The sequence below is a fragment of the Armigeres subalbatus genome, unplaced genomic scaffold (assembly GCF_024139115.2).
Source record: "Armigeres subalbatus isolate Guangzhou_Male unplaced genomic scaffold, GZ_Asu_2 Contig1540, whole genome shotgun sequence".
Taxonomy (NCBI): domain Eukaryota; kingdom Metazoa; phylum Arthropoda; class Insecta; order Diptera; family Culicidae; genus Armigeres; species Armigeres subalbatus.
This window is the reverse complement of record NW_026942330.1, coordinates 106,584-116,830: the sequence shown is the minus strand read 5'-3', so window position 1 is coordinate 116,830 and position 10,247 is coordinate 106,584. Positions and strand designations below refer to the sequence as shown.

Here is a 10,247-nt window from a genome sequence, read left to right as displayed (position 1 = left end):
GGCTTTCGAATACAATTCACGAATACATGTCGAATAAAAACATCACAATGCTGTTCAAATGAGGTACTTATTCCATGTCTACAAATAATTTAATATCACATGACGGTTAGCTGAATACGAATACAAATGCTTATCTTTGAGACCTCACACTTCTCGTAAAAATACCTTCTGACATTAAGCCCGTAGTACTCGTGGAAGAAAACAATACCTGAGGAGAATAGAACAGAAACACCTTTCCAAGCGCAATGGAATGTTTCATTGCTTAACTATCCTTCCTAAGAGTGTATCATTTGAGTCCATCCAGTTGCAAACGAATTTCGATGAAACTGTTATTTCATAATATCGTTCTATCGTTTGGTTCTAGCTATACAGAGTTAGGTCGAAACCCGTAAAAATGGAGTATTCTAAAGCTACCTACTCGACAATACGGATTTCTGATAAATAAATAAGTAAAATCAGCCTTATTGTTAACCTACACTTATGAGAATGATTACTCAATGACCGGTTTGGGTCTGAATGTGGACTGTAGTGACGTTTGCTGCACCGCTACTGGATTGCACTGGTTCGTTAATGCCATCGGTACTTTGTTGACTCACGCTCGATGAATGAGCTAACGAAGGAGATTGTCCGATGATTTTTGGTTTGGAAGAAGAACCGAATATGCCGGTGGAGGATCAAGATCCTCGTATGGAGGTAATGACTGTGTTGTTACAGCTGAAGTGTTAACATTGGAATTGCTCACTCCAGACTCAAGAAAAACGGACGGATTTTCCTGGCCAGGTATTTCTGATGCATCCGGCTTTTGCGACCTACAGCAGCACTCTAAAATAGGAAATTAAAATCAGGTTTATCGACGATACACATCTTGCTTAGTTATGTGACTCACCCCACAGACCGCACACTAATAAAGCACCACCGCAAAGCAGCATACCGAGGAACAAATAGCCCCAGGGGCCATATTTCGACAGTCCAGTGAGAGTGCTTCTGTGCGGCTTTATAGTGCTTTGTGTTTGAGTTTCAGTCACTTCTATTCGTTTCTCATCGATCGATGCCGTTGAGACTTCTTTCGTAGGCACTTCGGTGGAATCAGTGAAAAAGAATGCTTTGAAAGTTGTTTTGAATGTACTTTTTGAACACCATTTCCACAGGATTGTCCTGAAAATATTTAAATATTTTGCTTGATTATGAAATATCCAGAGAAGCAGTAGTTAAAGCCATACCGTGAGGTCATGCCACCGCTTCCTTGCGCACATCTCAGTGTCCTCATCACTGAGTGCATTTATGGACGTAGGACAATGCCGCACCCATCACAAATGAGATCCTTCGAGATGCAAAGCAATGGGACGTCATCCACCTCAGGCAGGGGTGACGATCTTTTTCCAAGCAAGGCGCACCATTTCCGATAACAGTCACTAGCAATCGGTACGGTGGTTGATTGCCCAGATGGTTCCAGACAATGTTCAAACGCCCTTGCAGCAGGCGAACCGGTTCTTCTTTAGCACCGATAGTTTCCAGCTCGCATGGATCCAACCGCCATGGAGGTAGCATTTCCCCGTGTAATGATTGGGACTGTAGAGGAAAATTATTTTTAAAGTTTTTTTTATCCATTTATTCATTTTTTCCTTAAAATATAACGTAAATAATAACAAAATCCTTTCGAAGTCCTACGTTAAAATAAAAAAAAATCATCATAATCCAACAAGTTTCTCAAAAATAATAGTAGAACAAACATTGAAGACGTTTTTGAACACGTGCAAATCCGTTGAGCATGAAGAGCTGGGTAAATAATTTCTAACAAATTCTGATCAGTATCCGAGAAACCGGCTGGTTGTGATAATTTGAAATCAAATAGAATCTAAGCGAATCGCTCGAAAGACTTGCACTCTTACTATATCGAATATGCACCTCGTTCAGATGCGTTATAAACCACATCACATGTCAAACACTAGAACTATTATTCGCCATTCTACTTGAACCACGTTGCTCACTTACTATACTCAGCGCACAGGAATCAGTGAGGTTGCTGATCTTCTTGCTGCCATACTTTTTCGACATGCCGCTACTCTGCTGGGAGGCTTTACGGTTGGTGCCCGCCTGGATCGGTATCCTCTGCAGCCGCACATAGAAACCGTGCGACTCCGGAGCGTGAAATTGACGCTTGCAGAACGGTTTGCTCTTGTCTGGCAGAAGATTCAACACCAGACTCGAGTGCGAACCCGTTTCTGCGATGAACTGGGGCTGTCGTCATATCCACAAATTGAGTTCAGGTTGGTATCTGAAACGAAATTGGGAAAATGTGATCGAATGTAGATTTGGTTGGGTAAGTTGAATTTGTTCGCTGGTTTTGGTTGTATGTCAATTGTTGAGTTTATGTTTTGGTAAAAAAATAATTGATATAATGATAGAAATTTTCCTTCCGATGTTCTATGACTCGATATCGACTCATGAACGGAAATGGTTTCATAGTAAACATATTCTGGGTTATTGTGATGTCCTCCGAAACTATTTTTTTGTCTGCTCCATAAGCAAAACATACCCTGTTAGTGATGATGCTTTTCTCGATACCACCATCTATTCAATTACCTTACACTTTAAGCCTGACCACTCAAAACTGCATCGAATCTAACTAATTATTGTTAAAATTTAATAAATAATACTAAATTGATTGACATGAAACTAGGGATACTTTTCTATAAATAGCACTCAGAAAGGAAAACTTGTTTTCCTCAGGTCGTATAAAAAATGATGGAAGATCATTTTTAAATTTCACAGTGTAAGTCACCATTTGATTGAAGTAACATCTTTTATTAACCTGAATCGTTCACGCAGCCCCACCCGTGTTGTGAACGAGAAGCGAGCTTTTTTCCAATGGTGTTGTACTTTTTACAACGGTGAGATTCCCGGAAGCTTAAATACTGACCTGCCTTCCATCAATGTCAGCGCTCTCTCAGTCTGAGCTGTGCCTCTACTAACCACATGATATCTCTGCTAAGAAGGCTACTAGGAAATGTCAGCACTTCTCTAGTTCACACTATCAGAATATCATCAGTTCATATGAAACTGCGACCAAATTCTCTACTTTTCTGGGGTGTTGATTATATTAACAGCTGATGAACTATCTACCTACGTCAGATCCTTCAAAACCTGCTCCGAACTGAAGGTCCCAGATTTCGACAACATTTTCAGCTTGGAACTTAAGCACATGAGTTTGCAGTTCTAAGGTCCGATGTCCACGTAGCGGTTTTTTACGGTAAACGTGTGCACGACTACATTTGATGCTGGGTACCTTGCGTGGACGCGGCGTGCACGCAGCTTGAAAAAACGCTACGTGAGCATCGGCCCTAAGACTGCATTGCCATGATTTTGAACCAGTGCATTCAGCTACCTACCAGCCATCCTACAGTTAAGGTGGTCCCAACGCACCTGTGACAGAGAATCGGAAACATCCAATCATACTCCATCAGCGAAATCAGCTGTCCAAGTTAATCCTCACTGATTTCCGCCAGACACTGTGTCATGCTGGCCGATAGTGCATAAAAAGTGTTATAGATACGCGCATGTTTGTGCAAGCAAAGGTGATTGATTGTTAACAAAGGCAATTCCCTTGCTATAACTCGATCAAGACAATAAAATTTGTGCATGTTCAGCGTAAGGGTTATTTGGAATCTTTTCGTCAAGAATGAAAGAAAGCCCTAGCACAGCAAGGTAAATTGGCACAACTTGCCAATCAGGCACGTCGCATGAAGCTTGAGATCCTAGGACTGAGTGAAGTCCTTTGGCCAAATTTTGTAGACCACAGAAAGCCTTCTTCTTCTTTCCAGAATGCCATCGAGACAAATTCTGCTAAACTCTAGTTTACGAGGTGAACACGGTTCCTGGCATCACGGAATTAACTTCTTACTATGGGCCCAGCCATACTTTGCGCTCATTAAGTTTTTTTATCAGAGGATCATTACACACACACACATACACACATACACACTTCAAAATGACATCATTTAAAAATAGGGAAACCTGATTGTTTGTTCCTTATAATTGATTAAAGTTAATCGAAAGTCAACGATAAATCCAATGTTGGAACAGAATTGTGGTGGACATGTTTTTGATTTTTTGCTAAGGCTAGTGTTGCCAAGTTTTGGAAAATTATGATGTTTTTGAACTATGATTTGGAAAATTTATAGGTGCAATTCGGAATGGTACTTGCGATGTGACACGGCACTTAGATGAAAAGTTGAATATTGATGGTCGACTTTGGTGAAAAGAAGAATAAGAGTCAAATTGAGGAAAAACAAGAATCGTTTTTGCATGCCCGTCTCAGGGTGCAATAGAATTAAATAAGGAGAATTTAATTCCAGACAAAATTTACAAAACGACTTATTTGATTTTGTAAACAAAGATTCAAACGACGATTTGACGAATCTGATAGCTCTCCCATGCAAACAAACACCATCAACAGGTAGCGGAAATCTTCACCTACCTATTGGTGGAGTTGGTTTGCGTGGGAGAGAGTTTCTTCTTTTACGTTGGTGCTACGCCCGCAAGAAGAATAATGTTAAATTGTGGATCAAAATGATAACAATTATGCGTGGTGGGACGCCCGCATTCAAAACTTTTTTCCTCTGCGTTGGTGGGACGTCCGCAAGAAGAATAGTGTTATTGTGGATAGGAATGATCACAACTTTTTAACTCATGGATCGGTTTAAACCAATTTTGGAAAACGTATTCTCTATCCAAAGGAAACGATTATAGAGAGGTTGGGAGGGTCATTTGGAATGCGGGAGGTTATTGGGAAAGATGCATCTGAACACGAGAACGTTCGTGTTCAAATTGTTCTGAAAACTGCACACTGTTCAAGAGCACTGACCTAACTTAGCAACTTGTATCCTAGGAAAACAAATTCAAGCGACGGCATGCTACACATTTTTCGGCTAGTAACGGAACACGTCGGCATCTTACGGATAGAAATTAAGCATGCTCGTATGTTTTTGCATAGTTCCAAATCTAAGGAATCTTTGTTACCATGATCGTTTTGCTTGCGTACCAATCCAGTGCTGTGTTCAGAATACAAAACTAAGAACGCCAAGGTGCGCTCTTGGCTCATGTTCTGTCCAGGATGCATCTCTGACTGGTATTTTAAATGGAGTCCCCAAATTGTACAAAAACGCCCGAGGCCACCCCCCTCCCCCAGACTTTCCCTAAATCCGGCCATTGATAGGCATAATTTAAAATCCCCATTCTATAGTTCATCCGAAGTTTTTTTTATATTCTACAATACCCTGACAACTATTTGCCTGAATTTCTCAAAAATAACAAATTCCACGAAAATGACATTTCCCCTAAAATAACATTTTCTTGAAAATGACATTTTTCCTAATATTACACTTTCCTGAAAATTACATATTCCTGTTGGGAGCGGCGATTGGCATAATGGCTTCAATATTGATGGTTTTTCATTTAACGGACGAATGACATATTTTTTTTTGTGTAACTAAAATAGTTATTTGCCTGAGGTGCTGGAATAATAATATTAAAAAGACATAATCCTTTCGTAGAATAGGCTGAGTATAAAGCACTGATAATTCTTATCCCTCCATCAGAATCATGGTTTTGCATGGTGGATGTAATTCCTTCTTCAGACATTTCCTCGGAATTAAGCAACGATGGATGTGATTCTTTCCTTAGAAAAGGGCGTTTGCCCGAAATAAGGCAATAACGGGTAGCACCCATTCTTTAAAAATAGACGTTTGGGCGCAGAAGACATCGGTGAATGTAATTCTTTTTTTTTTTAAATGGGCGTTTGTCCAAAATAAAACGGTGGTGGGTTTGACCTCTTCTTTAAAAATCAGTCAATGTTTGCAAAAGTGAAGTCTGCCTTCATTTAATCAAATGATGAAGAATCAAAAACAAAACATAACTATTAACCAATTTGTTGTATCATTTTAAGATTGTAAAAAAACTGCAAATCAAACGGGCAATTCCGAGCAAGGCCAGGTACATACAGCTCCCGAGCAACACATACAGTCTCGTATACTCATTTATATCAATTGTGCTACTAGGACTAGTTACACACATTTTGTTGTAGATTTTCAACTGCCATTCTTCCATGAGCTAATGATGAAAATTTCAAAACAAAGAGCAGCAGATTTTATATAACAGATAAAAACAAAGGTATCGTTTCTCGACAATAAGCAACATTAACATCCTTCGGGAAAATAGAGAGGCCATTCTCAAGCCATTCTTCAATCGTCGGACTCTCTGGAATATTGTCAAACTATTAAAAACAATATATTAAAGGCGCTAAATTAATAATCATTGATTTTCGCCAGGCATTGTTAAAAATCGGTAATCCAATCCTGTTCGTGCATCGCAAGCACAGACATCAAAAGCGTAAAACTTATGTGCTTGGTTCCAATCCTTAGTTTGTTTCCATAGTAAGTGCACACAGCGATGTGGCATCGGAGCCGGTTCTGCGGTGATTGCTGCAGCAAACTTCCCGGTGAATCAATGTCTAGTTGTCGTCGCGTCGTCGACAGAATCAGTGGAACTCGTAAATGTTTCACATTAGTGTTCTTCACCAAGGTTCATTTTTATCAAGATTCAAACTGTTCAGCGGTCATCGTCGACATCAATTTCACAAGCGCGCGACAGAGGCAGACGCTGCAAAAATGTGTTTGCGTACTATTCACGTAGGTACTATTAGTAGCAGTCAAATGAATATTTCTTTGAAGATTCTGATTTTAATTTTGTTTATATAGTGATTAGAAATGCTCATTTTTCGAAATTAAATCGATTGTTTTCAAGACCACCATTTTATTTAAAAGAAACTTGAGTAGAGACGAACTTTCTTGAAAGTGCACAACATAATCCCTTGGCACGACAAATGCTGGGTAAAGTATGCTGACAAGGAAGGGGGGGGGTTACTCCTCTCTGGAGGTGCAAATCTTACTGAGCGTCTGTTCTCCATGTCAGGATCGGCTCACAACAGTGTCTGTTCTCCATGTTAGGGGCGGCTGATCATCGCCCGAGTGCCAGCGAGGGACTCTAAGTGAAACTGTGCACCATGGTCCACCGGGAATAAGAAGGAGGAATGGTCCTCCGGAAATTTAGGGGATTTGGCGTAAGGCCCTACAAGCCAGTCTTTAAAAAAACATAAGCAACGAACAATCAACAAGAGAGTACGGACCGGAACCATCGGCGAAGACCACTGCGACGGAAAGGGACTAGCGATTTGAAACTTGGGTCGTGGAGCTGCAAATCTCTCAACTCATCGGGAGCACACGCATACTCGCCGAAGTGCTCAAGGACCGTGGATTCGGCATCGTAGCGCCGCAGGAGGTTTATTGGAAGGGATCAATGGTGCGAATGTTTAGAGGTAATCATACCATCTACCAGAGCTGCGGCAACACACACGAGCTGGGAACAGCTTTCATAGTGATGGGCGATATGCAAAGGCGCGTGATCGGGTGGTGGTCGATCAATGAACGAATGTGCATGTTGAGGATCAAAGGCCGGTTCTTCAACTTCAGCATAATCAACGTCCATAGCCCACACTCCGGAAGCACATTCTACGCGCAGCTGGAACGTGAGTACGACAGCTGCCCAAGCCACGACGTCAAAATCATCATAGGAAATTTGAACGCTCAGGTTGGCCAAGAGGAGGAGTTTAGACCGACTATTGGAAAGTTCAGCGCTCGCCGGCTGACGAACGAAAACGGCCTGAGACTAATTGATTTTGCCGCCTCCAAGAATATGGCCATTCGCAGCACCTACTTCCAACACAGCCTTCCGTATCGGTACACCTGGTGATCACCACTGCAGATAGAATCACAAATCGACCACGTTCTGATTGATGGAAGGCACTTATCCGACATTATCGACGTCAGGACATATCGTGGCGCTAACATCGCCTCTGACCACTAGCTGGTGATGGTTAAACTGCGCCCAAAACTATCCGTCACCTACAATGTTCGGTACCGATGACCGCCGCGGTACGACCTAGAGCGACTGAAGTAACCTGATGTCGCCACTGCATACGCGCAGCATCTCGAGGCAGCGTTGCCGGAAGAGGGTGAGCTCAATGGGGCCCATCTTGAGGACTGCTGTAATACAGTTAAAGCAGCCATTACCGACGCAGCGGAGAACAACGTCGGGTATATGGGACAAAGTCGACGGAACGATTGGTTCGACGAAGAGTGCAGACAGATTCTGGAGGAGAACGACGCAGCACGGGCGGTCGCGCTGCTGCATGGTACCCGGCAGAACGTGGAACGTTATAGACGGAAGCGGAGACAGCAAACCCGCCTTTTTCAGGAGAAGAAACACCGCCTGGAAGAAGCGGAGTGCGAGGAGATGGAACAGCTGTGCCGTTCTCAAGAAACACGTAAGTTCTATCAGAAGCTCAACGCATCCCGCAAAGGCTTCGTGCTGCGAGCCGAAATGTGCAGGGATAAGGATGGGAGCATCTTGACGGACGAACGTGTGGTGATCGAAAGGTGGAAGCAGCACTACGAAGAACATTTAAATGGCGCTGAGAGTACAGGCAGTGAAAGTCAAGGCAGCGGAGGAGATGACTACGTCGCTTCAGCGGACGATGGAAGCCAACCAGGCCCCACCTTGAGGGAAGTTAAGGATGTCATCCAACAGCTAAAGATCAATAAAACAGCTATTAAAGATGGTATCGGAGCTGAGCTCATCAAAATGGGTCCGGAAACTTGCCTGCACAAATTGATAGTCACAATCTGGAAGACTGAACAGCTACCGGACGAGTGGAGAGAAGGGGTTATATGCCCCATCTACAAGAAAGGCGACAAGCTTGAGTGTGAGAACTTTCGAACGATCACCATCCTTAATGCCGCCTACAAAGTGATATCCCAGATCATCTTCCGACGTCTGTCACCATTAGTGAATGAGTTCGTGAGAAGTTATCAAGCCGGCTTCGTTGACGGCCGCTCGACTAGCGGACCAGATATTTACTGTACGGCAAATCATTCAAAAATGCCGTGAATACCAGGTCCCAACGCACCATATGTTCGTTGATTTCAAGGCGGCATACGACAATATAGACCGCGTAGAGCTATGGAAAATAATGGACGAGAACTGCTTCCCTGGGAAGCTTACCAGACTGATCAAAGCAACGGTGGATGGTGTGCAAAACTGTGTGAAGATTCCGGGCGAACACTCCAGTTCGTTCGAATCGCGCCGGGGACTAAGACATGGTGATGGACTTTCGTGCCTATTGTTCAACTTTGCGCTAGAAGGTGTCATGCGGAGAGCCGGGTGTAACAGCCGGGTTACGATTTTCAACAGATCCAGTTAATTTATTTGCTTCGCGGATGACATGGACATTGTCGGCCGAACATTTGCAAAGGTGGCAGAACTGTACACCCGCCTGAAACGTGAAGCAACAAAAGTTGGACTGGTGGTGAATGCGTCTAAGACAAAATACATGCTTGTGGGCGGAACAGAGCGCGACAGGGCCCGCCTGGGAAGCAGTGTTACAATAGATGGGGATACCTTCGAGGTGGTCGAGGAATTCGTCTACCTCGGATCCTTGCTAACGGCTGACAACAACGTTAGTCGTGAAATACGAAGGCGCATCATCTGTGGAAGTCGGGCCTACTACGGACTCCAGAAGAAACTGCGGTCAAAAAAGATTCGCCACCGCACCAAATGTGTCATGTACAAGACGCTAATAAGACCGGTAGTCCTCTACGGACATGAAACATGGACAATGCTCGAGGAGGACTTGCAAGCACTCGAAGTATTCGAGGGACGGGTGCTTAGGACCATCTTTGGCGGTGTGCAAGAAGAGGGTGTGTGGCGGAAAGAATAACAAGCTCGCTCAACTCTACGGCGAACCCAGTATCCAGAAGGTAGCTAAAGCCGCAAGGGTACGATAGGCAGGTGGTGTTTGCTTTCGATCCGGCAGGTACAAGACGGCGTGGAGCGCAGCGAGCGAGATGGGCAGGCCAGGTGCAAAACGACTTGGCGAGCGTGGAGCGTATTAGAAGATGGAGAGATGCGGCCTCGAACCGTGTATTGTGGCGTCAAATTGTTGATTCAGTGTTATCTGTTTAGATGTTGACTAAATAAATGAAATGAAATAATCCCTTGAAGGAAGGCAAAATGTTACGTCTCACTCCGACGTGTGAAATTTTCTAGATCCAACCGGGATTCTAACACAGCCAAAGTCAGCTATATTTTCAATGTATAAGATTAATATTATTATCAAGGCAATGTTCAACTGT

General features: G+C 43.3%; 1 pseudogene; it reads right to left on the bottom strand.

The window, feature by feature from the left end:
* Window positions 1-357: 357 nt before the first annotated feature.
* LOC134202945 (uncharacterized) overlaps window positions 358-10,247 on the bottom strand; it is a 42,462-nt pseudogene continuing 32,572 nt past the window's right edge.